A 7625-nucleotide genomic window follows, 5' to 3' on the forward strand; every position below is an offset into this window, starting at 1 on the left:
CGTGTCATAGGTTGAGAAAAGCTAAGTACTACAGTCGTCCGCACCATGTACCATTTGCAAGCTTGTCTCTGATTGGCTGTTGGTGATGTGACATGTTGTTTTATTTTCTACATTTCGCTTTCGTTTCACTGTATTTAAAGAGTAGAAAAATTAACTGAAATTTAGCATCGATAATTTTAAAGAAATAAATGGTGATTTGCACTAAAATAATAAAAAAAAAACATAACTTAATAATCAAAAAAGTTGTTGGACAATCACTTTCAATTCTTTCCCTGGTAGGTACCTACGCGAAGGTCAGAAAGGGTGGACGGCGGCTGCGGTGGTTCCAAGTGGTCAAAGTGCTGGTGGTTGTGGAATAGGGTGGTCGTGGAAGACGCGGCGGTCAAGGTGGCCAAGGTGAAGTAATAGGGTTGTCACGGTGGTCGTGGTGGTCCCCGTGGTCATGGTGGTTGTGATAAAAAATATATCCACCAAAAGGTATTAGACCCTCTGCACTAAGGCCTCCGGGATTAACATTACAGTAAATAAGCAAATAAGAACCAATTTTTAAAGAACCTGTTAGGCTAAAATTTGCTACTCAGACCTCCTCTATACAAGAACCTGTTTAGCCTAAAATTTCAGTCAGGTTGTTATTTATAATTGGAGAGAATTTTGTGCATGCAATTTTTCAATGAGCAAATGATAATATTGGGCGCGCTAAATGGCAATTTATGACAACGATAATCCCTGTGAACATGCCAACTTCAAACACAACAGCAATAAACTTTATTGAAAATGTAACACTGTATATATCGTAAAATCATACCAGTTTATGTAACGTAGTTGATACTCTTGGTAGCTCATACGATATAATTCAATGTTCAGTATACGGAATTGTTCTCTTATAAAGTGAAAGGCTTGATCGTAATGGTATATGTAATTCACTTTGATTTGGTTTCCCTTGGAGGGCAGTTCCCAAGTATAAGCCCCCGGGGCTAATATTTGGAGGGGCTAATTAAAGGATTTTCTTCCTTTTTTTTTTTTTTTTGTAGTTTCGAATTTGGGGGACCTATATTCGGAGGGATTTATTTTATTGTATTAATTCACTTGACATTCAAACCAAGCAGCAGTACTCGTACCTTGACAAGCATAGACTGTAAGCAGTCCCTTTCTGGATAGTCGAAAGGTCGTGCAAAATAGCCGAGCGCGAAAAAAAAACTAGAGCGAACGAGCAGAAGGGGGCTTGGGGAGAGGCGTCTCTTCTCGTTTATTTCTCCAGCACACCATCTTGACTAACCAGAAAGGGACTGCTTGAAGTCTGTGACAAGCAATTCGTTCTTGCCAGTCGCCGGGGGTTTGGTTTAAGTGTTGGTTTGAACGGAAATGAATGCTGTACGAATCGAAAATCTAGTGTCATGGAATCTCATCACACAAAATCGCCCCAACACAGAATCAGGAAAGAGCTCTGGGGACGAGTATCCATTGAGTGCCACTTTAATTAATCAGGGTAGCGGGAATAACGCCCGTACCATCCTTTTCATTATCAATGGAGTCGTTTCTTTTGTGTTCACTTGTCGCCTTTTGTTTTTATTCGTTTCTTTCAATCAACCCTAGTCATACCTGTCATTCCATAAGTTTCCTTTGTAAAGGTTACCGAATTATTACTAATCATTTGACAAACTTTGTTCACACTAATTGCTCGACGTAACAGTATCAAAAAAAGGCAAATTAGCCTATATGGCGTGTCGGAATGCACGAAACATGAAGCTTTTAGCATTTTACAAATTCAAATTTAGCAGTATTCGAGTTGAAAAGTTATTCATTCAGATTGATGGTTAATTCAGATCTTGGTTTATGAACGAAAGTGAGTGCTGTTCGATTCAAAAACTGTTGAAAATCACCAGTGAATCCATCGCGTTCACCGGCCTTCTGTGATTCAATATATCGCAAAAAGATAAGTATTTGTTGTTGTTGTTGTTGTTGTTGCTATCCAGCTTTATAGGTTTAATCTTGAGTATGTTACAACGTACATTGCAGGCTAACGGTCTTGGTTTTCTTGGATTTCGCTACACAACATTTCACACAACTTGTGCTGCAATGGTTAAACAAAATTACAAGGCAAGTTGCAAGACAAATTCCCTAGTATAACAGTGCCTTTAGTTAACAACTTGTAAAAGCCAAACAAAAAACAAAACCTTGCAGCTGTAACAATAAGACTTACCATCCTGACCGCTCCACCTTTACCTCTGTTCTTCTCAAAAGTTAAAAGCCGCATTTTATGGACACCACACTTCTTTACATATTCTAATGCCACCTATGCAACACAAATGAATGTTAGAGTCAAACATATAGCATGCTGGTTTTGTGAACATTTAGCATCTATGATAAACTTCTTTCTCTTTCTAACATGAATGTTGTAATCTTGTTCCGTTTTTTCTTTACGACTTTTATTACAACTTTAATATTTTTCTGGATCTCTGACTGTTTCAACTATTGGTAATCAAAATGGCATAGAATGTAATAACTTATCATGAAACTATGAAAAAATGTTTAATAAATTCCTTTTCACCCACCTTAGAGGTTCCATCTTTGCTTCCATCATCTACAACTATGATTTCATAAGTGAAAGATGGCTTGTTTTTCTAAAATATGAGAAAGATACACATTAAATTATTTAACTATTTTTTGGTAAGTTCATAGTTACTTGGCATAAGCACTTCTACCTAGGAAAAAATGGCTCAAATTTTCAAAAACTTTTAAACACTGCAGAAGATCTTTGCAGGCTAACGGTCTTGGTTTTCTTGGATTTCGCAGGCGTCACTTGCAAGCCGTCCTTATTCTAGACCAGGCAGGTACACCGATAGACGTAAATGACACTCTGCGTCAAAAGATTTAAACCGCGGAATCTGCGGTGCACGGAATAACATGATTAGCGTCCTACCGTCCCAGTAAGGTGTTAACAGCCAACTCTGCGGGAGCAGTTGTGATGTTTGCTGCGGACTCGATTAGCGCAGCACATGACGTGGTTTCCGGCTAGATTCTCAGTTCCAAAGAGAAGGACGGTTCTCTAAATAATAAAACGTACTGGAAACATGCAGCCCCTAGACTGCCTCAGGTCTCTTCGTTTGTCTCAGTACGGGAATCGCTAGCACAACTCATTTGACAGCCTCGAGCATGATGCACAACAGCAGGTTTTCCTTCAAGAGTTTCTATAAAAAAGTGTATTTTTGTTCGATCTTATGCTGATTCAGGTGCATGGCCAAATTCTTATTGATAGTTTTAATTGGATGTTTTTGCTCGAGAGAACATTGACCGTAAATTTTCCTTGTGGCATACAAAAACGACAACAAAACAAACAGAACAACGAAAGAGAGCTAAAACATGCTGTTGTGCATCACGTTAAAAAAAAAAAAAAACCGAATATACTATGGAGTACGTACAGCAAAGAATGGCAATTCAGAGGCGCATTTGTCCGCACTGCCTGGCCAAAGACTGGTTATTCCGCTGAATGAAAGCACAATTTTCAAGAACTGGCTCCGGTGCTAGACCTTCAAGCTCCTTCAAAATGGGGCAAACCAATTCAAAATTCTGCATTATGAAGAACCTTTAGAGCTAATTCTTCAAAAATTTTTTGTTCTGTTTTCAAACTGATTGGCCAAGCTGGTCAGTTCTGGCAAATGGAAAGCACTCTAGTACACAAGGAAAAATCAGCGCTTTTATAACAATAAACAAGATTGGGAAGAAAGAGTACTCGGAGATATTGGTGACAGGGAGCAGCGAAGATCTTCATGGGAGTTTGAAATTGGCGATAAGGAACTATTTTAGTGTTAGAAATTTTCTGGCGAACTATTTTTTGGAGAAAACATTTTGGTAGTGACCTCTATCCAGGGCTTTATGCAGAAAATTAAGAACCCTTTTCCGTTTAGTACTGGGAAGTTGGACGTTTTGGGGATTCACTTTAAGTACGCTTACAACAAGCCACCCGTCACTAATATACCTGACTACCCACTCAAGAGCAGCCAACATTGCTCCATGGGGAACCATACTGGCAATTGTCGACCCTACAATATGGGTACCAATGGACCAATATTGGCCAACATAGGCACGTATAAACCAATATTGGAATATAGGGGTACCTATGAACCAATATTGGCCAACATGGGCATCCATGAACTAATATTGGTCAATATAAGCACCCAAGGAAACGTATTGGTCAATATAGGTATCCACGAAACCAATATTGGCCATTATGGGTAGCAATACACCAATATTGGACAATATAGGTACCCAGGGACCAATATTGGCCAATATAGGTACCAAGGAGCCAATATTGGCCAATATGGGTACCAATCGACCCATATTGGCCAATATGGGTTACTGGGTATCTATATTGGCCATCATTGGTCCCTGGCTACCCATATTGGCCAATATGGGTACCAAACTACCAATATTGGCCAATATGGGTACCCAGGTATCAATATTGGCCAATATGGGTCCATAAGTACCCATATTGACCAATATGGGTCCATGGATACCCATATTTGCCAATATGGGTACCCAGGTACCTATATTGGCCAATATGGGTCCCTGGGTACTCATATTGGCCAATATAGGTACCAAGGGGCCAATATGGGTACCCAGGTATCAATATTGGCCAATATGGGTCCAGGGGTACCCATATTGGCCAATATGGGTATCCATGGACCAATATTTGCCAATATGGGTACCCAGGTACCAATATTGGCCAATATGGGTCCATGGGTACCCATATTGGCCAATATGGGTATCCATGCACCAATATTGGCCAATATGGGTACCCATGGACCCATATTGGCCAACATGGGTCCCTGACTACCCATATTACCCAATATGGGTACCCATGGACCTATATTGGCCAATATAGGTACCTGGGTATCAATATTGGCCAATATTGGTCCATGGGTACCCATATTGGCCAATATGGGTCCATGGGTACCCATATTGGCCAATATTGGTGCATGGATACCCATATTGGCCAATATGGGTACCCATGGACCAATATTGGCCAATATTGATACCTGGGCACCCATATTGGCCAATATTGATACCCAGGTACCTATATTGGCCAATATAGGTCCATGGGTACCCATATTGGCTAATATGGGTAGTCAGGGACCCATGTTGGCCAATATGGGTACCCAGGGACCCATATTGGCCAACATGGCTACCTTGGTACCCATATTGGCCAATATGGGTCGATGGGTACCCATATTGGCCAATATTGATCCCTGGGTACCTATATTGTCCAATATTGGTGTATTGCTACCCTTAATGGCCAATATTGGTGTCTGGATACCTATATTGGCCAATACGTTTTCATGGGTGCTTATATTGACCAATATTAGTTCATGGATGCCCAATATTGGTTCATGCGTGCCTATATTGGCCAATATTGGTCCATGGGTACCCATATTGTAGGGTCGATAATTGCCAGTATGGTTCACCATGGAGCAATGTTGGCTGCTCTTGAGTGGGTACTCAGGTGTATTAGTGACGGGTGGCTTGTTGCAAGCGTACTAAAAGTGAATCCCCAAAACGTCCAACTTCCCAGTACTAAGCGGAAAAGGGTTCTTAATTTTCTGCATAAAGCCCTGGATAGAGAAAATGTTTTCTCCAAAAAATAGTTCGCCAGAAAATTTCTAACACTAAAATAGTTCCTTATCGCCAATTTCAAACCCTCATGTAGGTCTTCGCTGCTCCCCGTCACTAATATCTCCGAGTACTCTTTCTTCCCAATCTTGTTTATTGTTATAAAAGCGCTGATTTTTCCTTGTGTACTAGAGTGCTTTCCATTTGCCAGAACTGACCAGCTTGGCCTATCAGTTTGAAAATAGAACAAGAAAATTTGGAAGAGTTAGCCCTAAAGGTTCTTCATAATGCAGAATTTGAAAATGGTTTGCCCCATTTTGAAGGAGCTTGAAGGTCTAGCACCGAAGCCAGTTCTTGAAAATCGTGCTTTTATTCAGCGGAATAACCAGTTTTTGGCCGGCCAGTTCGGACTTGAAATGGAAACCGCCTCTAGTTTACCATTCTTTCCTGTACGTACTCCATAGTATATTCGTTCCTTTCAACGTGATGCACAACAGCATGTTTTAGCTCTGTTTTATTGTTCTGTCTGTTTTGTTGTCGTTTTTGTATGCCACAAGGAAAACTTTGTCTCTGTTCTCACGAGCAAAAACATCCAATTAAAACTATCAACAAGAATTAATTTTGCCATGCACCTGAGTCAGCACAAGATCGAACAAAAACACACTTTTTTATAGAAACTCTTAAAGGAAAACCTGCTGTTGTGCATCACGCTCGAGGCTGTCAAATGAGATGTGCTGGCGATTCCTGTAGACAAACGAAGAGACCTGAAGCAGCCCACGGGCTGCACGTTTCCAGTACGTTTTATTATTTAGAGATCCGTCCTTCTGTATCTTTGTAACTGAGGTACCCCGTCATGTGCTGCGTTAATCGAGTCCGCAGCAAACATCACAACTGCTCCCGCAGAGTTGGCTGTTAACACCTTACTGGGACGGTAGGACGCTAATCATGTTATTCCGTGCACCGCAGATTCCGCGGTTTAAATCTTTTGACGCAGAGTGTCATTTACGTCTGTCGGTGTACCTGCCTGGTCTAGAATAAGGACGGCTTGCAAGTGACGCCAGCGAAATCAGATCCAAGAAAACCAAGACCGTTAGCCTGCAATGTACATCGTTACATACTCAACATTAAACCTATAAAGCTTGATAACAACAACAACAACAAATACTTATCTTTCTTTGATATATTGAATCACAGAAGGCCGGTGAACGCGATGGATTCACTGGTGATTTTCAACTTTGCAACTCGAACAGCACTCACTTTCGTTCATAAACCAAGATCCGAATTAACCGTCAATCTGAATGAATAACTTTTCAAACACGAATACTGCTAAATTTGAATTTGTAATATGCTGAAAACTTCATGTTTGGTGCATTCCGACACGCCATGTAGGCTAATTTGCCTTTTTATTGATACTGTTACGTCAAACACTGATTAGTGTGAACAAAGTTTGTCAAATGATTCGTAATAATTCGGTAACCTTTACAAAGGAAACTTATGGAATGACAGGTATGATTAGGGTTGATTGAAAGAAACGCAAAAGGCGACAAGTGAACACAAAAGAAACGACTCCATTGATAACGAAAAGGATGGTGTAATACGAATGTGCTATTATAATGAGGGCTTTTTCCCGCTACCCGTTTTAAAAGTGGCGCTCAATGGATACTCGTCCCCAGAGCTCTTTCCTGACTCTGTCTTGGGGGCGATTTTGTGTGATGAGATTCCATGACACAAAATTTTTTACTGGCACTTTAATTTGCGAATCGTACACCATTCACTTTCGTTCAAAACAACACCTGAACGAAAGCCTTAAGTATAACTGGGAAGAACGAATTACTTGTTAAGACCGAATACTGCTTGATTTGAATGTGTCAGTAGAAACTTCACTTTTCTTGCATTTTAATTCCCACATGTCATGCTAACTTCTCCTTTTATTGGAACGGTCACAATGGTGTTTAAGTTTGAATTGAACAAAAATATTCAACTGGTTGATATCCTCAGTATCAGGCTCTTCCTGGTTG

This window comes from Pavona decussata, unplaced genomic scaffold, assembly GCF_977016875.1.
Source record: "Pavona decussata unplaced genomic scaffold, jaPavDecu1.1 SCAFFOLD_102, whole genome shotgun sequence".
In the NCBI taxonomy this organism is placed as follows: Eukaryota; Metazoa; Cnidaria; class Anthozoa; order Scleractinia; family Agariciidae; genus Pavona; species Pavona decussata.